Here is a 23,359-nt window from a genome sequence, read left to right as displayed (position 1 = left end):
CACTCTTCTAACCACTTGAAAACCAAGCCTTTTCTGTGCCTTTTTGTTTACATGAAAAAATATTTTTTTTTTACTAGAAAATTACTTTGAACCCCCAAACATTATATATTTTTTTAAAGCAGAGGCCCTATAGAATAAAATTGTGGATGTTGCAAATTTTTTTGTCACACGGTATTTGCGCACAGATTTTCCAAACGCAATTTTTGCGAAAAAAATACATTTTTTTTTAATTTATTGCACAAATACACTATATAATTCCAATTTTTTTGGTAAAATTTAAAAGATGATCTTATGCCGAGTTCATAGACACCTAACATGACATGCTTTAAAAATTGCGCATGCCTGCGCAGCGACAAAAACTTATGTACATTTTTGAAAACCTTTAAAAGTCTCTACAGGTTACCACTTTAGACTTACAGAGGAGGTCTACTGCAAGAATTACTGCACTCGATCTGGCGATCGCGGCGATACCTCACATGCATGCTGCAATTGTGGTTTACATATGACACTAGACCACCGCTTGCGTGCGCCATTGCGCGCAAGCACCGGGGGTAAGGGGGGGGGCTCAATTTTTTTTTTTTCTTTTGCTTTCTTATGTTATTTTGACACCTTTCCTTTAATTTTTTTTTTTTTAAATCATTTTTATTGTTATCATAGTGAATTTAAATATCCCCTATGATAGCAATCTGTAGTGACAGGTACTCTTTTTAAAAAAAATTGGGGTCTTTTAGACTCTAGATCTCTCCTCTGACCTTAACGCATCTGACCACACCAAAATTGGTGTGATAAAATACTTTCCCAATTTCCCAATGGCCCTGTTTATTTCTGGCGAAACAGAAGTCATAAAATGCTCGTAGCCTCCGGCATCTTAGGCCATAGAGATGATTGGAGCCATTCTCATCTCCAATTAGCTCTATGGTTAGATAACTGAACCACCGGCTGCACTCTCGGGTTAACCGGTGGGACAGGAGAGCCAGAGAAAAACCATGGAAGGCTGCGGAAGGCGGCGGTGGGGGGGGGGAGGCCCCTCCCACTGCATGTAAAAGCAGTCTAGCGGCCAATTACCTGCTAGAATTGCTTTTACATGTAAGCCGACCGCTGGCTGTAAAAAACGATACCAAGATGATGCCTAAATCTGCAGGCATCATCCTGGTATAACCACTCAAAGTCCAGCAACGTACCAGTACATTGCTGGTCCTTGTTTGGCATATAGGTTTTTTTTTTTTTCATGCAGCCTGTGGGCTGAACGGAAAAAAAGAGAACCTATCAGAAATCAGCACAGGAATAATGCGTAGTATTACTCATCATTAACCGCCCAAACAACCACCCACTGAATTTAATGATGGGTATACACGACACTATCCACGTATACCAAAATAGGATTTTAACTGCAGTGCTGAAATCAGAAAATCACCACAGCTGCTATCAGCAAAGGTATCCATATATGCTGAGCGCAAACGCTGTTTGTGTCAGAATATATAAAATCAATGCGTGGTAGCCGACGAGGGACCTGCAAGAGAAACAGGTCACAAAAGAATGAAAAAACAAACAAAGGACATTGAAAAAAAGTATAGTAGGAAGGAGTAGAAGGACATATAAAATGACTGACAACAACAGTTTTTGGATTTTCATCATTAACCGCCCAAACAACCACCCACTGAATTTAATGATGGGTATACACGGCGCTATCCACGTATACCAAAATAGGATTTTAACTGCAGTGCTGAAATCAGAAAATCACCACAGCTGCTATCAGCAAAGGTATCCATATATGCTGAGCGCAAACGCTGTTTGTGTCAGAATATATAAAATCAATGCGTGGTAGCCGACGAGGGACCTGCAAGAGAAACAGGTCACAAAAGAATGAAAAAACAAACAAAGGACATTGAAAAAAAGTATAGTAGGAAGGAGTAGAAGGACATATAAAATGACTGACAACAACAGTTTTTGGATTTTCATCATTAACCGCCCAAACAACCACCCACTGAATTTAATGATGGGTATACACGGCGCTATCCACGTATACCAAAATAGGATTTTAACTGCAGTGCTGAAATCAGAAAATCACCACAGCTGCTATCAGCAAAGGTATCCATATATGCTGAGCGCAAACGCTGTTTGTGTCAGAATATATAAAATCAATGCGTGGTAGCCGACGAGGGACCTGCAAGAGAAACAGGTCACAAAAGAATGAAAAAACAAACAAAGGACATTGAAAAAAAGTATAGTAGGAAGGAGTAGAAGGACATATAAAATTACTGACACCACAACAGTTTTTGGATCCTTTTATTTTTCTTTCTAACTGTTCCTTTACTTCTTGATTTGGGAGGGACTGCGATCATCTGCGATCTTCTCTTCCAGCTTGGGTCTCTCAAAATGTCGATGGACATCCAACATCCTTCGAGACCCTGTGTTTATGTGCCCTACACTGTGTCGTGCTGTACCCTACGCTAATAATCCACTAGTGTATGGTAGCGCTCGAAACATTCCCCGATGCAGAGACCAGGTTGGTCAGGACATTTGGGACAATAATAACGGGTGTCACGCCTAAATCCGCGCTTGCTACAGACACGACATCTTCTTTGGGGCCATCTTTGGGTAGGGGTACTCGGGAGGACATGTGAAAAATGCCTCTCATGCAGCCGGCTCACTGCATCTGGAAGGGGAAGTTGGGCAGGCATGCCTCCTGGGTACAGGTAGGCAAGGATGATCTCTTCCTGGAATTCCCGGAAAGATCCAGTTCGTCCTGACGCCCTGTATAGGACAAAGGCGTTCAGCATAGCCAATTGGTATAGGTAAACAGACACTTTTTTGTACCAGCGTCTGGCTTTACGGGCAACTAAATACGGTGCCAAAAGCTGGTCGTTAAGGTCCACCCCTCCCATGTTAAGGTTATATTCGTGGACACAGAGGGGTTTCTCCACAACGCCAGTTGCCGTAGGAATTTGGATCGTCGTGTCTGGGTGAAGGGAGGACAGAACATAAACATCCCGTGTATCCTTCCACTTCACCGCAAGTAATTTGTCCGTTTTCAAGCAGGCTCTCGCCCCCCGACTAAGACGGGAATCTACAAGCCGTTGGGGGAAGCCCCGGCGATTAGGTCGCACGGTGCCACATGCGCCAATTTGTAAATCAAGAAGGTGACTAAATAGTGGCACGCTTGTATAAAAGTTGTCCACGTACAAATGGTACCCCTTTCCGGATAAGGGTGACACCAAGTCCCAAACGATCTTACCGCTGCTCCCTATGTAGTCTGGGCAGTTGGGGGGCTCCACACAGCTATCTTTTCCCTCATAGACCCGGAAACTAACTGTATAGCCTGTGGCCCTGTCACACAATTTATACAGTTTGACCCCGTACTTGGCACGCTTGCTGGGGAGGTACTGTTTCATAGCAAGGCGGCCAGTAAATTTAATCAGGGACTCGTCAACGCAGACAACTTGTTCGGGGGTAAACAAGGCTGCAAACCGCTGATTGAAGTGGTCTATGAGGGGCCGAATTTTGTGGAGCCGATCGTATGCAGGGTCTCCCCGAGGACGACAGAGTTCATTGTCGCTGAAATGCATAAATCGCAGAATTTGCTCGTATCTCGTCCTGGACATAGAGGCAGAGTACATGCGCATATGGTGAACTGGGCTAGTGGACCAATATAGCCGCAATTCACTCTGTTTAGTTATGCCCATGTGGAGGGAAAGGCCCAGAAAGATCTTAAATTCGGAAACCGTTATAGGTTTCCAGCCGAATTGTCTGGCAAGGTGTGAATTTGGGTTGGCGGCGATGAACTGTTGTGCATATAAATTTGATTGATCCACAATAGATCTGTAAAGATCTTCCGTGAAGAACAGCTCAAAAAAGTTCAGGGGCGTAAAACCAGCTGTCTCCACGTGGATTCCAGGTTGGGCGGTGAATGGGGGAAGTACTGGCGCTGTAGTATCAGTGGGTTGCCAATTAGGAAATGCCAGCGCATCAGGGAGGGCACTATGGGCTCTACGGGCCTGTCTTCGAATACGCGGTGGCTGCGGGCCACTACTTGTGCTAGCCACCGCACCAGCTTCAACTGCACTTAGGGGACTCGCCACGTCACCAGGTCTTACTGCAGTGCTGGTTGTACTAGGTCCAGGTTGTACTAGGCCGCTGGCGCTTGCCAGGTCGCCAGAAGGATGAGCGGCACTAGTACCCACACTCTGCTCCATACGAGCACCCTGCGATTCCTGCATCACAACAACTTCAGAATGGGGTCGGGTACGCCTGGGTCTAACAGGGACCCATCTGTCGTCGGAGCTATCTGTCAGGGAGCCGCTGCCGTCATCAGGTTCATATACTGACACTAATTCGGTCATTGTAGCTTCCCCTTCGCTATCAGATGACTCGGTCAGCATATAACTGAGAAGCTCTTCATCACTGTACGAACGTTTGGTCATTTTGGCAACTAAATTTACTCGTACAGTGATGCGACTCACAGGTAATAAAAGCACCTGGTTGTCGAAGATTATTTCAAGCGCTACAAAAAAAACTGCTAATGCTAGCAGGGATCAGGCCTGACTCTGCTAACACAGCGGTTTTGTGTCTTGTGTTTTTTTGCAAGTGACAGTAATCTATTGATTACTACACTTGCCTGGGTGAAAGGGTTAAACGCAGGTGCTGGCCGGAATCAGTACTGATCGTGCAAACACCGCGTTTTGGGAACCCTAAACTATGGGGGCGCTAGTATAGTTCTGATCAGATCAGATATTGATCTGTTCAAACACTATACTAGAAATGGAAGTGTAGGTGCGTGCGTGCGTGCGTGCGTGCGTGCGTGTGTGGCAATCAAGGGGTTACTTCTAAACTATGCGCTGGGGATCTGGGGGGGGTGGCGGGGACCCTAAACCTCCTTTGGGAAAGAAACTAGCTAGCTAGCGCAACCTCAAGTCACAATGACACCAATACAAAATACAGTAAAAACAGTATATTATGTGTGTATTAGTGCTAATGTGACAGAGGGTGTAGGGGTTAACGGGATGTGATCAGGGGGGGATCAGGGGTTTAAATCTTTATTGGAAGGGACTGGCGGGTATCCTAAGGATAAAAGGAACGGTGGCAAGCGCTAAACCTGGTCACAAGTCACACTTATACGGGTATATAGAAAATGCTATATACTGTATACAGTGTGCGTTGTGGCAGGGGGTGTAGGGGTGATCAGGAGGGGATCAGGGGATTAAATCTTTATTGGGCGGGTGGGGGGGACCCTAAACCTGCTTGGGACACAAACTTAGTCGCCTGCGCTAATTCTGATCACAATGACACTAATACAAAAATACAAAAACACAGTATATTACGTTTGTATTAGTGCTGATGTGACAGAGGGTGTAGGGGTTAACTAGCGGTGATCAGGGGGGGATCAGGTGGGATCAGGGGCTTAAATCTTTATTAGGGGGGGGTGGCGGGTAATTCAAGTGGAAAAAGGGGGGTCGCAAGCGCTAGACCTGACCACAAATCACACTTATACGGGTATATAGCAAAATGCTATATACTGTATACGGTGTGTGTTATGGCAGGGGGTGTAGGGGTGATCAGGGGGGGGTCAGGGGCTTAAATCTTTATTGGGCGGGTGGCGGGGACCCTAAACCTTCTTGGGACAGAAACTTAGTCGCCTGCGCTAATTCTGATCACAATGACACTAATACAAAAATACAATAACACCGTATATTGCGTTTGTATTAGTGCTGATGTGACAGAGGGTGTAGGGGTTAACGGCGGTGATCAGGGGGGGTTCAGGGGGGATCAGTGGGTTAAATCTTTATTAGGGGGGGGTGGGGGGTAATTTGAGTGGAAAAGGGGGGGTCGCAAGGGCTACACCTGTTCACAAATCACACTTATACAGGTATATAGGTATATGCTATATGCTGTATATAGTGTGTGTTGTGTCAGGTGCTGTAGGGGTTAATTGGGGGGGCGATCGGGGGTGAAATGTGCCTATCTAACTGTGTGTGGGTGTGCTTGGTGCAGTACTCACAGTAAGATGTGCTCTCCTCTCACGCTGGATCCAAAAAGACCGTTGTGGGGGGAGGGCACATCTCCTCTAAGCCTGTGTTTACATTTCACAGGCTTAGAGGATGATCTGATTGGGCAGGACCGATCAACAGGTCCAGACCAAAAATGATTGGCCTGGACCTGATGACTGATCGGTTCTGAACCCAATCGAGTCATCATCGGCGGCGGGGACGCGCGGGAGCGCGCACAGGGCCGGCAAATTGTGCTGACGTAGGCCTACGTCAGTTTGCCTGGCCGGGGCTGAGTGCCGACGTAGATCGTCGTGCGCCGGTCGTAAAGTGGTTAAACCATACATGTGAGATATCACCACGAACGGTAGAGCGAGAGCAATAATTCTAGCACTAGAATTCCTCTGTAACTCGAAATATGTAACCTGTAAAAATGTTTAAAGCGTCGCCTATCAAGATTTTTAAGTACTGAAGCTTGGTGCCATTCCACAAGTGTGCACAATTTTAAAGTGTGACATGTTGGGTATCAATGTACTCAGCGTGACATCATCTTTCACATTATACAAAAAAATTAGGCTGACTTTAGTTGGTTTTTTTTATTCCTGAAAATTATTTTTTTTTAAATGTGTTTGAAAAATTGCTGCTCAATTACTGCGTGACATAAAAAGTTGTAACAACCACCATTTTATTCCCTAGGATGTATGCTAATATTATATATATACATATATACATATATATATATATATATATATATATATATATATATATATATATATATATATATTTATATAAATGTATATTGGCCTGGGTAGCAAGTGGTTAATTACCATAAGTAATATATAAATAATTATTATATGTTGTTTTTAAGGTAATTTACAATATTTTTAGAAACTGTATTCAAGCAGATGGCTTAACAGACAAATTACTAAAGTTTGAAGTGATAATTTCAAAACAGTAATTTCACAGTAAATAAATAAATAATAAATGATTATGTTATAACATATAGCATAATAATATATTATTTTTCTTGATTAAAAAAGTACCTTTTCAGCAGCAGCATATTCTTCCTCTTAACTGTGTGAGAAAACCATGGGATTATGGGTAAACCTTCTACTCATAAACCCATGTTTTTTTGTTGTAGTTAGGAGGGCTGGGCTGGAAGGGAGCATTTGTCTTTTAGACACGCCCCCTTCTATGACACTGCAGTGAGAGGAGAGCCTCCACTGCAGCATTTTTATTGGACAGCTTGGACTAATGGCGCTTTACTATTGGTCCAGGGCTCCAAGCTGTCCATTGAGAAAGAAATCATCCTCTCAGTCTGCTGCAAACCCCGTGGGCCGGCTTATATTTAAACTATCTGCACTGTATGTAGCTTCTGACAGGCTGCACAAGGAGCTCCGTATCTCCGGAACCATAGGTGCTAGGAGCCACTGGTGGAATAGGACTTCAGCTACCTACTTCCCAAATTTGGGGTCTCTGTGACCCCAGGTTGCTGAGCTACGACCCTTGATCGTTTTCTTTTTTTTTTTTTTTAATGCTTGGGATATACAGTACTAAACTCTCACATGCTCCAAAATTGACAATCACAGTCAGACAATGAACAGCCGCCTTTCTTTTTCCACCCATAAGGCATCAATGCGAAAAGCATTTCTAGGTGTTCGAGGTGTTGCAAAGGAAGTTCTCTCCACCTTACACCATCATCATGAAAAACGACCCTCAGTTTTAGCCTACCTTAGATATCTGCAGTGCCATAGTCTACACAATGGCCTAACACTTGTCCTTTTTAGTGAAGTTCCACTTTAAGGTCATTCTTAGACACAGTGTTCCATCAGAATAATGCTACCTATCAGATTCTGCAACCGGAAGTGATGTACGGACTAGAACAACTTACTGCGCAGGCGCCATGCGTTCCGACATGGCCGCTATGCGTTTCAATAGGTTTCCTAATGTGACAGATCACGAAGCAGAGGCGGACATCTTCTTACACCCACACAAGTCTTGAATTGATTAACGAATCTAAACGAAAACAAAACTTTACATTTTTTAGTCATGCACATGTCTACTGACAACCCGATACTTGTGTTATTCAGCTCCATTGGGCAACTGCTGTCCAGTACTAATTTGAATTCACTGCCAGCATTTACTGTAAGCCCTGATGAAGAGGGATGAGACCCCTGAAACGTGTTGGCTTTCTGATGGTATGTTGTAAAAAATAGAAATGGTAATGGACTTATTCAAGCTCTGTGGCACTCCCATTCTTCTAACGTTCTACAGCAGCCAGTCTCAACCAGGGTTCCTCCAAAGGATGTTGGGATTCCTTGAGCTGTGGCTCACTGACTTCCAATTGGATGAGGAGCGCTCGGTGCGATGGATGCAGAGCGCTCGGTGCAATGGATGCAGAGCGCTCGGTGCGATGGATGAGGAGCGCTCGGTGCGATGGATGAGGAGCCCTCGGTGCGATGGCTGCGGATCGCTCGGTGCGATGGATGCCGAGCGCTCGGTGCGATGGATGCCGATCGCTCAGTGCGATGGATACGGAGCTCTGATTGCTCATTATTATTGTCTGCACATCGCCTGCCACATTCAGACAGCTCCGCTAAGCACAATTTCTGTCTAAAATGACCGGAGAATAAAAACGCTGAGCGGGATCACAGAAACTGCAACGCTTTCCACCCAAGGAAAAAGAAATGTGTTCTAACTGCCAGCTACGTGTATAGAAATTTTATTTTTGTTCCTACATTCCCAGCATGGCATAGCAGAGTGGGTCCAAGGAGAAGAATTAAACCTTTCAGTTATTATGCCATCATAGGATCTTTCCCTGGTCTGCTCCTGCATGAGCTGCACTGTCAGTATGTAGTAATGGAGGAGATGGGTGCAGCGTCTGGTTCCAGGGAATAGCTCAATTATATGATTTCTCAATCCAGGAAAGATGGGTCCGTGTTGGTTGACCCCGAGTGGAAGAAAATCTAGTGCCAGAATCTAACTTTTTACAACCAATATTCTATCCAATGGGGTATCCCAAAGGGTCCCTGGAGTACTCTATAGCAGTGGTCTTCAAGGGGCCAGATTCGGCCCTTTGGTTGCCTTCACCCGGCCTTTGGGGCACTGTTCCTCCCACTCACATTAATAATGGGGCACTATTCATCCCACTGACACCAATGATAGGTCACTATTCCTCCCACTGAAACCAATGATGGGGTACTATTCCTCCCACTGACACCAATGATGGGGCACTATTCCTCCCACTGACACCAATGATGGGGCACTATTCCTCCCACTGACACCAATGATGGGGCACTATTCCTCCCACTGACAATAATGAGGGAGCACCATTCCTCCCACTGACACCAATGATGGAGCTCCATTCCTCCCACTGACACCAATGACGGGGCACTATTCCTCCCACTGAAATGTGTGCAAGCGGGGTTGTGAACGGCGCTACCGTATTAAATGTATAAATACACTTGGTGAATAAATATCATAAATAGTGGTGTAAATAAATATATAAAAAATGAAAGTGCTGGAAATGACGTAATGACGTGAAGACTCCGCCCTACCGGTTTTGTCGAAGGACGTCTACACGCCACTCCAGTAGACGTCCTTCGACAAAACCGGTAGAGCGGAGTCTTCAACGTCATTACGTCATTTCCGGCACCCGGAGCCAGAGCCGTGGAACGCGGAAGCTTCTCGGCGAACACCACCACTGATCGCGGACAGCCTGCATCTTCCCCGTGAGTTTTTACATACACTTTTCTGTACACGCTTGCGATATGGTACCAGGGGGTTCCCCTCTCTGTATTTCTTTTTGAGGACTATACGACACACCAAGAAATCAGAGGAAGTGAGGAAGCCCCAAAACGATATCCACTACAGAAAAGCCTCACCAGGTTGTATACAGGGTGCGACACTTAGCGATCACGCAGGTATCTGCAACCCAGAGCCCTTCTGTTCACCTGTCAATCTCTTGTAATTGAATGGCTCTAATACCCATTTCTTCACTTCTGCTCACGACAGCACAGAGTGTTTAAGGTTTCTTTATTGTGCACACATCACCTTAAACTTGCTTTTAGATTGGACACACATCACACTTGGTATTTTTTATGAAAAATAAAAACCACTGCCCTTTTTTCAGTTTTGTGTCGTTTTTGCACTAGCACTTTGCACTTTATCATTGCACTCTTAAAGGCACAGGGTATGTGTTTTCACTAAAATTGGTCTCTGTAAAAAACCATGAGTCACATGTGCACTTTATAAGTTATATTTATCCTATCCAAATAAGCACATCCAGCACTTTCATTTTTTATATATTTATTTACACCACTATTTATGATATTTATTCACCAAGTGTATTTATACGTTTAATACGGTAGCGCCGTTCACAACCCCGCTTGCACACATTTCATCCTCTAACCCTTTTTGGGTTTGGTTGTTGGCAGCTTACACTGTAATTTTCCAACCTACACTCACTGCATATTCCATAGCGCTGGTCACCTTAGTTTTAATTATTCCTCCCACTGACACCAATGAGGGAGCACCATTCCTCCCACCGACACCAATGATAGGGCACTATTCCTCCCACTGACACCAATGATGGGATACTATTCATCCCACTGACACCAATGATGAAGCACTATTCCTCCAACTGACACCAATGATGGGGCACTATTCCTCCCACTGACACCAATGATGGGGCACTATTCCTCTCATTGACACCAATGATGGGGCACTATTCCTTCAACTGACACCAATGATGGGGCACTATTCCTCCCACTGACACCAATGATGGGGCATTATTCCTCCCACTAAAACCAATGATGGGGCACTATTCCTCTCACTGGCACCAATGATAGGGTACTATTCCTCCCACTGACACCAATGATGGGGCACTATTCCTCCCACTGACACCAATGATGGGGCACTATTCCTCCCACTGACACCAATGATGGGGCACTATTCCTCTCACTGACACCATTGATAGGGCACTATTCTTCCCACTGACACCAATGAAGGGGCACTATTCTTCTCACTGACACCAATGATAGGGCACTATTCTTCCCACTGACACCAATGATGGGGCACTATTCCTTCCACTGACACCAATGATGGAGCACTAGTCTTCCCACTGACACCAATGATGGGGTGTTGTCACAGATGCCAGGACATTTTCTACACCTACTGGCCACTCTAAAGTCTGAAGGATAATAAACTGGCCCTTTGTTCAGAAAGTTTGGAGACCCCTGATCTATAGAAAATACCTTCTTAAGATTTTATGACTTTTCATGAACCAGTATGGGGGGGTTGCTATGAGGAAGGCGTAAAGCCGAAACGCGTCACCACGTTGTCACCGCTATCCATGTTGGAATAAAGAATTTTACTTGGAAGAAGCCTTTTCGTGTGCCGGCTTTATTCATATAACATTTGGTTTGGACGTCCAGCCTGAGCACCGACACTTAGCTCTTTATCTTCCCACAGTGCGGTGGAGCTAGGGTGAGTTATTGAGTATGGGGGGGGGGGGTTATTTGAATATTTTCTTGGACTGGCCCTTTAAAGAAAGTTCTATTAAAAAAGAAATAAAAAGAAATCCATTTCGGAGAGCAGAATGGCGTTTCCTGTATTGCGGTGACATTGATCCTCGGAGACTCTGACCGGCCGGTCACACGGTAAACGCTTCCCTCTATCTATCTTGTCTGATCCGGCGACGGCGGCAAAAGTTAATTTCTGCAATAATTGATTTGTGCCTTCTGCCTGATGGAACACGCCATAAATATTCACGTTTTACATGATTAAATAATGCGCACAGAAATAGCTCCCCCTCCCCCGACGTCAACATCCGAGCCTTCCGATCTGCGGGAACGCGGCGCGGAACAATACGGCGGTTGCGTTAAGTATTTTTTTCAAAAAGGCAGATGATTTAATTTTCTACACCATCATCAATATTACAGGCCCTCTTCTCATTCTCTGGGAGCAGTAAGCAGGAGTCGGCCGCCGCAGCGCCGCCGAGACCGCGCTCCGATGTACAACAATGCAGGCGGGTTCTGTAACGGGGTCACGGGGCCAAGGACATGCTGGAAACATGACGGATTTCAATTCACAGAGCTTGCCCGAGGATGCTTAACCCATTCGGAGGTTGGAAGATGAAGCAAACAGCGTGCTTTGCAGCAAAGGTGCAAAAATCAGATAGACCCCCACCTCATTTCCTGGCTGGAGGACGACCAGCATCATCTAGCCCAGCATTTCTCAACAGATTTTCAGCTGCAGCAAGTATGCAAAATCTAGAGACACCCCCCCCCCCCCCCCCCCACGGTCTGCAATGTCAAAAAAATGTGGCGTGATGGCTGCATTAGTTATCTTTTTAGGCTTTCTTTCCTTTATTTCCCCATGGTGATTTAGCCAGTAAGTCTGTTCTTTTCGCAGCCTTCCCGCATCGCACAAGTGTGACCCGGGACTAAATGTGTTACTCTTTTTTTTTTAAAATAATTATAATACATATTATTTTGCCCTGACATAACCACTTGCCGATCGCGCACTGTACATCTACTGCTACAGTGCAGGCAAGCTGCGCAAAATCCTGTATATATATACGTGATTCTGCTCTTCCAGGTAGGGGGTGCGCGCCGCCGGAGTGCTGCTTGTGCTGTGAGTCAATCCCGGGACAAGGTCATCCAGCGCCCAGGGCAGGGATTCCAAACTGCCCCCCCTTCCCTTAGGGTTAGGGTCAGGGCGCCCCCCCCCATTCCTGCAATAAACCATTGTGCCCAGGGCCGCCGTCCCTCCTGCCCACCCCTTGTCCTGGCCCTGGACATAGTCATAGCACAAGTCGATCAGCGAGTTTCGGCCACTGGATGTCCGCCGGCACCAAGCATCGGCAAAGAGAAAGACAGAACAGAGCTCTGCCTAAGTAAACATCGGGGATGTGCTGGATTGTGTTTCCCTGCAAAGCACATCCCTTAGTGAAAGCACCACATACAGTACACACAAAAACACTGGCTAGGCACACATTTAACCCTTTGATTGCCCTAGATGTTTAACCCCTTCCCAGCCAGTGTCATTAGTACAGGGACAGTGTATATTTTTAGCTCTGATCACTGCATTAGTGTCACTGTTCCCAACAAAGTGTCAAAAGTGTCAGTTAGTGTCCGATAGTGCGCCGCAATATTGCAGTACCACTATAAGTCACTGATCGCCGCCATTGCTAGTAACAAAATAAATGTTGAGTATTTAACTCACTACGTTGCCACATCCGTAGTGATAGTCTCACAGAAAGAAGAAGTCCCCCATTTTTGGTTCGGACTTTGAGGCAAATTTGGACCACACAAATTATATAAAAAATGTGATACTTTATTTATAATTAGAAAAGCATAAAAAACATTGCGGCGGACAGATTGGACCCCTAACTGACATTTTTGACACTTTTGGGGGGACCAGTGACCTTACTACAGTAATCAGTGCTAAAAATATGCACTGTTACTGTAATAATGACACTGGCAAGGAAGGGGTTAACTCTGTGGGTGATCAAGGGGTTAAATGTGTACCTAGGGGCGTGTCTCTAACTGTGGGGGGACGTGGCTTGTGAAATGACCATAGAGACATGTGATCCTATATAGAAGGATCACAGGCGCTCTGTGATCGTTCCAGAAAGAAGAACGGTCGGCTGTGTTTACAACAGCCTACCGATCTTCTCTCTCAGCGGGGAGCGATCGCGGGTGTCAGGCAGCAATTGGAGCCGCCTGCCCGCTGCATCGGCTTCCCCGCTGACTAGCTGGGGTGGGTGCGCGCCGGCGGCGGCGCCCGCTCGCCCTCTAGCTGCAGGCGCGTGACCGACGTACCCCTACGTCAGTTTGCCTGGGAGAGCCACCCTGCCGCAGTATATAGGCGGCGTGTGGTCGGCAACCGGTTAAGGGCTGCACAGAAGATAATGTTTATTTCAGCTAGTGATAGAACGTTCAGTAACCTGCTTGAAATGACATCGCATTAAATGAAAGATTGTTTGTGTTTCATCCCTGGGTGCAGAGTTTCATTCAAGGTGAGGGAATTCCACCCAGCCCAGATGGCCGGAATGTGCGGCTAGAAGGTAACCCCAGGCGACAGTGACGTTTCGTTTTTTTTTTTTGTTTTTTTTTTTTTTCAAAATTGTCGAAAAATTGTAGCAGAATACATATTGTAAAAAAATATATGGAAAAAACACTCGCGCCAAACAAAACTCAATATATAGAAGGGAATTGCTGCTGCTACAAGACCTGTGTAAGTGACAAATCACAAAAAAACTGCAATTTAAGCAGCGCAAAGTTCCTCTAAAATCCACTAAAGTGCATATGTGCAAAAAAAGGGGGGTTCACAGTAGTTATAAAAATGATTTTGTGTCAACAAATCCCTCCTGTGATAAATATACATAAATGAAAATTTTAATACACATAAGTAAAAATATTGAGAATTAATAAACCCCAAAAACCACTTTATATAGTAAGCACTTTATATATTTGGTTTATTAATTCACAATATTTTTACTTATGTATATTTAAAGTTTCATTTATGTATATTTATCACAGGGTGGATTTGTTGACACAAAATATTTTTTATAACTACTGTGAACCCCCCTTTTTTGCACATATGTACTTTAGTGGATTTTAGAGGAACTTTGCGCTGCTTAACCACTTAAGCCCTGGAAGATTTTCCCCCCATTCCGACCAGGGTTTTTTTTGCGATTCGGCACTGTGTGACTTTAACGGACAATTGCGCGGTCATGCGACGCTGTACCTAAACGAATTTGCCGTCCTTTTTTTCCCACAAACAGAGCTTTCTTTTGGTGGTATTTGATCACCTGTGCGATTTTTACTTTTTGCGCTATAAACAAAAAAAGAGCGTAAATTTTGCAAAAATAACAATATTTTTCACATTTTTTTTATATGAAATTCCCAAAAAAATAAAAAATGTAAAAATCAAAATTTTTTTTGTGCTACATATGTTTGGTAAAAAAAAATCGCAATAAGCGTATTTTGATTGGTTTGCGCAAAAGTTATTGCGTTTACTAACTGAGGGAAAGATTTCTGTCATTTTTATTGTTTTTTTTTTTTAACGAGTAATGGCGACGATCTGCGTTTTTTTTTTTTTTGCGGGACTGCAACATTGCGGTGGACAGATCGGACCCTTGACTGACATTTTTGACACTTTTGGGAGTACCAGTGACATTACTACAGTAATCAGTGCTATACATATGCACTGTTACTGTAAAAATGACACTGGGAGGGAAGGGGTTATCTTTATTTGAGAAGGAGGGGTTAAGTGTGTCCCTAGGGGCGTACTTCTAACTGTGATTGGATGTGGCTGTGTGTGTAACAGCAGAGATCAACGGTCCTACATAGCAGGACCGTATGATCTGTGCTGTTACACAGGGGAGAATGACAGGTGGCTTTGTTTACATTAGCCGCCTGCCTTTCTCCCGGTGTAACCGACGATCGCGAGTGACCGGCGGACATCGGGTCCGCTGGTCACTCGCGCGGGGCGGGGGTCCGTGAGCGAGCGGGACCGCGCCTCCGGCGGCGCGCGCTCGCTCCCTAGAGCCTCGCAGGCTAGCGACGTACCCATACGTCACTTTGCCTGTGAGGGGCTGACTGCCGCCGTATATAGTCGTGCGGCAGTCGGCATGTGGTTAAATTGCAGTTTTCTTGCGATTTGTCACTTAAACAGAATACATATTGGCCTAAATTTCATGAAGAAATTCGATTTTTAACATTTTTTTATTGGATATGTTTTATAGCAGAAGGTAAAAAATATATATATGTTTTTTTCAAAACCGTCAAAGTTTTTGTTTATAGCGCAAAAAATAAAAAAAATGTAGAGGTGATCAAATACCACCAAAAGAAAGCTCTATTTGTGGGGAAAAAAAATGACATACATTTTATTTGGATGCAGTGTTGCATGACCGCACAATTGTCAGTTGAAGTAATGCAATGCCATATCGCAAAAAATGACTTGGTCATGAAGGGGGGTAAATCTTCCGGACGTCAATTGGTTTAATCAGCCTTAAACTAATCCCGATTATAATAGGAGATAAGTTGACTGCAGTGCAGTGTTTGATATCAATGCGTTTCCCAGTGTCTCAATCCCAGGTTGGAACGGATTCCCCTTAGATCCCTTAAAGCGGCGGTTTGGTGTCTCACGCTGATAACGCAGAACTGAGTGCGGATTTGATGTACGAGGCTGTGATTTAATAGGGAGATGTTTCCTTCCACCACGCCCCGTCCAGCCCCAGTCAAACACCAAGACAACTGCGTTACCCACGAACGCTGAAGATTGAACCAGCCCAGGCAAGAAGCCAATGACTCTGCGCTCCCCCTCCCCCGGGAGAGAAAACCAACCGTCATTTTTCATACAACTTCTTACTGCCTTTCTGAGCTGCTCTGTTGCCTTAAAGGGAAACTCCAACTACATACTTTTTCTGTATTCATCAAAGAGACATGTACTTTGAGATATGTCTGCCTAAAATCTGGACAGATTTGTTTTTTTTTTTTGGGTCATTGTCCTGCTGGAGAATACATTTGGGGCCAATCATATGCCTCCTTGATGATATGGCATGATGGATAAGTGTCTGCCTGTATTTTCTCAGCATTAAAGTGGAGTTCCGGCCTCTGGGGTCAATTTGAGCTAAAAATACCCCCGAGACAGTCAGGGCTAGTACATTCCATACTGTCCCGGGTCGCACTTACCTGTAAGAAGAAATACTTACCTTGAAAATTTCTTCTCCAGCGCTGCCATCTCAGGTGTGGGCAGCTGAAGACGCAGCGTCCCTGTTCGTGTCCTCTTCGTGACGTCGGAAGTCCCACAATGCACTGCACCGGCCCCGCTCGTCACTTCCGATGCAGGCGCGGCATCCCTGCACAGCTTCTGGGCATGCCCAGAAGCTGTTTAGCAGGGAATGACGTGCCTGCACCGGAAGTGACGAGCGGGGCCGGTGCAGGCGCATTGATTCCTTGGAGCGATGACGTTCAGCTACCAGGAATCATCGCAAACCGGAAGTGACGGCGCGGGCCGTGGCCGCAGAGGGAGGAAGTGGAAGGAAGGTGAGTATATTTTCTTCTATAATAAGGTAAGTGACCTAAAAAAAAAAAAATCGCCATTATCCATTTCCTTTTTAGGTTCCACTTAGCAAGCGGATGGCCCAAAATCAATTTTATCTATTTTGAGGCTGGAACTCCGCTTTAAGGATCCTGGCCAAATCTCCAACTTCATTTGCAGAAATGCAGCTTCAAGCTTGCAAGGAACCTTCGCCAGTTGCTTGCACTTGTAGCACCCTCCTAGGTAAGTGCTAGAGAGTGAGTATAGTTTTGTCTCTGTCTGCTTATCAGAGGTGAAGCAGGGAAATCTATATTGCTTTCTGCCTATCAGAGAGCAGGATCTGTGAGTTAGGTCTGCTCAGTGTGCTCAGTGTGTGATTCATCTGGTCTAGGGGGTGTTTCACACTGGTCCAATAGGGAGGCATATTGGACAGTGGCGGAAATCTGACCAATGGGTGCACATGCTTTGATACAGCCCCAGTGAATGGCACAGACTGGTTGTCTCTGTGCATTGTGGGGTGTGGCATAAAAGCCAGGAGCACATGCAGTGTGGGGTCTTTGGCTGGTGAGCAGAGTCCCGGAGGGAGGGTGGCGGCTGCCTCCTCCTCTGTAGCAGTGGCACGCGATCACAGGCAGTCAGCCTGGGGACCAGAAGGAAGGAGCTGAACCCAGAGGTCCATGAGAGCTGACTGAAGGGATAGAGACACTGGAGACCCATGAAAAACAGTATCATGAGTACAGGGGATCATGTCTAGGGGCCAGACCTGAGGAGGGCCACCCTGGTGTAGGATAGTCACAGGGCGGGTGTCAGCAGGTAGAGTAAAAGGGGAACTAGGAGTGTATCCCGAAGATCATTCATCCTAACAAGTCATCTGCATAGAGACTTAATCCTAAATTCATCTAAGTGGCAAGGTGAATCTGCAGCCTGGCTGCATCTTCAGACAGGAGTCCTCACCTATTGTGAATAGTTCAAGTTGGAGTATCCCACTCTTCCCTTCTCCTATCCCTAATTTAAATAAAACCACAAAAACAACCACATCCCCTAGACTGTTCATTGACTGAGCTGGAGAGTAAAGAGTTAAATTGTGCATGCTGCAGTTGCTATCGGTAACCCAGGGGGGATCCCAAGGTGAACAATCCAGCAGTCCTCAAGGGGGCAGTGTTACACACTGATTATTGAACTGCTCTCCAGCCCTTCACCAACAAACTGCCTCCTGATACATCCATATATATCTCATTTTGTGTCACCTATCTGATCGCAGACTGAAATGATGAAGTTGGCCTCTCTTGTATCTCCAGCCCAGGGCCCACTGAAGGTGGAACAGAGGATACCAAAGGACAGGAGGAACACGTGTGCCAGCAGCTGCTGATAGGAGTGCTTGCGGCAGCAGATGCAGACCCTGGCAGGCTGGCAGAACATCAGGTCAGGAACGGTAGCTGATCCAGCCGAAGTTAAAGGGGAACTCCACACAGGCTCCAGATTCAGATGCGAGGATTGTCAGAGCTTCTAGCAGGCTCGAAACAGGAACTTGCTGTGATGAGCAGAGCTGATACAGATGACAGCCGGATAGGAACTTGAACCAGATGTGAGAGCAGAGCCAGGGACAGCAGCATGGTCACAGGGATAGCAGTAGGTCAACAGCAGGTGGACAGGGAGGTACTGAGACATAAGGCAGAGCCATGGTCAAGAATGGAGACAGGGTCGGGAACTGGGGACACAGCAGAAGCAGGATCCAAGTTCAAGTCAAAGGCAAGCTGAGTCAGCAACAGGGGAACAAGCAGAGTAATAGCCAGACATGGGAGTACAGCCCCGTACACAAGATCGGCCGTCTTTTGTCCGAGGGCTGTCGTGTCTGTTGAAAAGTGCGAAAGACTGCACACGAATTTTGTCGGCCAACAACAGCCGACTGCAGAAGTGATGTCATGTGATGGTTAACTTTCCTTGTCTTTTTTCTTTTCTGAGCATGCCCAGTCTTGCAAATCTGCTGTCTGTCGGCCGAAATCTGTACTGACTGGCGAACAATCGGCCGTTCTGGTGTTGGCCAACAAAAATTTTAATGCTTGCACGACAGATTCTGTTCGGCCGAAAGTGCGCTGTCGGCTGTCGGAAGCATCATACTAACAAGCCGAAAATCGGCCGATCATTCGGCGGCCGAACATTTTCGGCCGACAATCGGTACGGGCCTTAAGTCACACATGTGCAAGTCACAAGCAAGTCTCAAGCCTCACCCTTCAAGTCTCAAGCAAGTCCCAAGTTACTGTGGCGAAAAGCAAGCAAGTCAAGTTGAGTCCCTGCTAGAAGTCAAGTCAAGTCATTTATTTTGGTCAAGTCACAAATCAAGTCAAAATACTGATCTACCCCAATTTTCACCTTTAAATCAGTTAAAAGTCAGTGGTCAGGAAAGGTTTTGTTTTATTTTCAACATTAACAAAACTGCTTAGTGCTTTGTTCTTGGCATATTAACCACTTCCCGCCCGCCCTATTACAAATTGACGGCGGGAATGTGGTTGTGTTATCCTGACCGGACGTCATATGACGGCGGCAGGATAACACAGCTCTGGGCGCCCCCCGGGGGCGCGCAGAGCGGCGATCGGTGATGCGAGGTGTCAGTCTGACACCCTGCATCTCCGATCTCGGTAAAGAGCCTCTGACGGAGGCTCTTTACCATGTGATCAGCCGTGTCCAATCACGGCTGGTCACATAGTAAAACAGGAACAGCCGTTGATCGGCTTTTCTTAGTTCGTGCCTGACAGGCACGAGTAAAGGAGCGCCGATCGGCGGCTCCCCTGACAGGGGGGGGGGTCGGCACTGGTAATCAGATCATTGATTACCAGTGCAGACCCTCGGGGGGGGGATGCCACTAGATCCACCAGGGATGCCCACTATGACCCCAGGGATGCCCACTATGGCCACCAGGGATGGCGATCAGGGCTCAGGGAGCCCCCCATTGCCCTCCCCATCAGTGATGCCCACTAGTGTCCTCCCTATCAGTGCTGCCCACAAGTGCCCATCATTGCCATCCTTTAGTGTCGCCCACCAGTGCCCATTATTGCCCACCAGTGCCGCTCTCAGTGCCCATTAGTGCCCATCAGTGCCGCCCGTCAGTGCCGATCAGTGCCGCCCATCAGTGCCCATCAGTGCCCACCAGTGCTGCCTATCAGTGCCCATTAGTGCCCGTCAGTGCCGCCTATCAGTGCCCGTCAGTGCCGCCTATCAGTGCCCATCAATGCCACCTATCAGTGCCCAGTAGTGTCGCCTATCAGTGCCCACCAATGCTGCATATCTGTGCTACCTATCAGTGCCACATATCAGTGCCTATCAGTGCCGCCTATCAGTGCCGCCTATCAGTGCCACCCCATCAGTGCCACCCCATCAGTGCCACCCCATCATTGCCTCCTCATCAGTGCCTGTCAGTGCAGTCTCATCAGTGCTCATCAGTGCAGGAAAAAACTTATTTATTTACAAAATTGTATAACATAAACAAAAAACTTTTTTTTTTTTCAAACTTTTCTGTCTTTTTTTATTTGTTTAGCAAAAAGTAAAAATCGCAGAGGTGATCAAATACCACCAAAAGAAAGCTCTATTTGTGGGGGGAAAATGATATAAATTTGGTGTAAGTACAGTGTTGCATGACCGCGCAATTGTCATTCAAAATGCAACAGCGCTAAAAGGGGAAAATTGGCCTGGGCGGGAAGGGAGGGAAGTGCCCTGTATTAAAGTGGTTAAAGAAACACTTTGAATGCCCAAACAGGTCAAAATCCTTCGTCCGATCATGTTTCAACACCACAGTCACTAAATACATGTTTAGTATTTCCATTGTTAAACAACCAGTGTCCTAAAAATCAGAACAAACTGAGGTGTTTTAAGTGACTGTGGTGTCAGAAACATAACAGGCACATTCATTTTGCTTTAACACATCTTGAGAAAATGCAAATATTTAATAACATAAAAAAGTAAAGTCATTTCGAGTCATATGCCTCAAGTCAAAGTCAAGTCGAGTCTTTTATTAATTTTAGTCAAGCAAGTCTCAAGTCCTCAAACTGGTGACTTATGTCTGACTTAAGTCAAGTCATGTGACTCAAGTCCACCACCTCTGGTAATAGCAAGATGCAGGGAAGAGCTGAAAGGCCAGTCAGCATAGGAGCATGAGCAGGAGCCCTTTTACATCGTCTGTCTGGACATGCATTGTGTGCCCATGCTCATTCCTGTTCGCTTAGTCAAAATTCTGCTGAGAATTCTGTGCACATGTGCATTTCTAATAGCCAATCTTCATGCATGCACATTTCTATTAGCCAAACATCTGGTAGGCATTCTCTGACATTTTAAATCCAGAGCACTGGCTGCCATTTTTCTGCACCCCAGTTCCTATGTTTTCATGCAAAGGATGTGGAAACAAGGCTAAGAAAACTAAATTTACCTAGCAGCCTAGGAGGGTGCAAAATACACCCCCCGCTAAAATAAAGGCCCTGTCCTCATGGGCTGAGGCAAAAAATAGCTGTAGATTGGGTATCCCTTGCTAAGAAAAAAAAAAAAAGGAGAGAATAAGAGATAACAAATAAGAATCCATGTGGCATTACACATGGCAACAAATACATTCAGCTTAAGGCATTGTTCAAACCTCAGGCCCAGTTCACACCTGAGTGTACTTCAGCTCGTAAAACGCTCATCTCTGAAGTCTCAAAACCAGTGGCGGCCGGTGCATTGGGGGCGCAGGGGCGCCGCCCCCCCTATCCATGCGTCCGGCCCCCTAATCTGCATGCGGGGTGCCGGATGCATAGAGTTCAATGGGGCTTTTTTTTTTTTTTTAATCACCTGATTAGAGACAGAGGCTCTAATAGGCTTCAGCAAAGGGTGGACCCGGGGCGCAGAGCAGTGCGCCCCGAGCCCACCCACTGTGTGACAATAGCGAATGAAAATTCGCTATTGTCACACGGATCCTCCACCTGGCCAATCAGGAAGCGGGTCCGAGACCCGCTTCCTGATTGGCCAAAAGGCAAACCCCATTCCATTGGCCGAGGAGGAGGCAGGAGGACTGAGGACTCGAGGAGATGCAGGGACTGAAGAGAAGGTAAGTGCACTGGTCTCGGGGGGGGGGGCTTGGCACGCTGTTCACTCTGCATTGAAAGGGGGCACGCTGGTCTCTGCATTGAAGGGGGAACGATGATCTCTACATTGAAGGGGGCACGATGATCTCTGCATTGAAAGGGGGCACGCTGGTCACTGCATTGAAAGGGGGCACGCTGGTCTCTGCAATGAAAGGGGGCACGCTGGTCTCTGCATTGAAAGGGGAGACGCTGGTCACTGCATTGAAAGGGGCACGCTGGTCACTGTACATTGAAAGGGGGCACACTGGTCATTCTGCATTGAAATGGGGGCACGCTGGTCTCTCTGCATTGAATGGGGGTACGCTGTGGTCACTCTGCATTGAAGGGGGCACGCTATACCTTGATTACGGAAGGCCCCTTTCACACTTTTGTGACCTCAAAGTCACGCAATTTTTTACAGCGTTTTTTGCCGCAAAGCAATGCCTATTACATTTTTCTGTTTACGCCCCCCCCCCCCCAAAAAATTTTGAGCACCAGCCACCACTGCTCAAAATGCCCAACAAGCAAAATCCTATTGATTTCAATGGCCCCTGTTCACATATGAGCATTTTGTCTCCTGAAGCAAAACGTCTGAAGCTCAAAAAAGTACATGAGCTTCTTTTTTTGGCTGATTACAAGCGTTTTTGTTTGATGTCAATGCCTGCCTCCAAACACCTGCAAAAAAAAGGCCTGACAAAAGCCAGAAAAAACTCCAGTAAAAAGCCCAAAAAAAAAAGCCTGAAAAAAGCTAAAAAAAAAAAAAACGCCTGAAAACGATACGCTCAGGTGTGAATGGAGCCTAAGCCTTTTTCAGCTATAAAAACGCTCATCTCTGAAGTTGCAAAACACCCAACAAGCAAAATCCCATTCATTTCAATAGCCCCTGTTCACATACCGTATAAGTGTTTTTTTTGCCTGAAGCAAACGCCTGAAGCGCAAAAGCTTTATGGCAGATTACAAGCGTTTTTTGTTCAGATGTCAATGCCTTCTTCCAAAGGCCTGCAACAAACACCCAAAAAATGCCTAAAAAAACGCCTTAAAAACGCCTGAAAACGAAAGGCTCAGGTGTAAATGGAGCCTAACGGTAACAGAAGAGATGTAGAAACTCCAAATATAAAAGAAATGGACCAGGGACTTTTAGCCTGGGGAGGAAAGGGCTAGATTAAGCTGGACATCTTCCCAGAGTTGTATAAAGTACTCAAAACCCATACTTGAGTAAAAGTACAAGTGCTCGATCAAAAA

This window comes from Pelophylax lessonae (genome assembly GCF_965119305.1).
Source record: "Pelophylax lessonae genome assembly, chromosome: 10".
In the NCBI taxonomy this organism is placed as follows: Eukaryota; Metazoa; Chordata; class Amphibia; order Anura; family Ranidae; genus Pelophylax; species Pelophylax lessonae.
The sequence above is the reverse complement of the archived record's forward strand: the minus strand, read 5'-3'. Positions refer to the sequence as shown.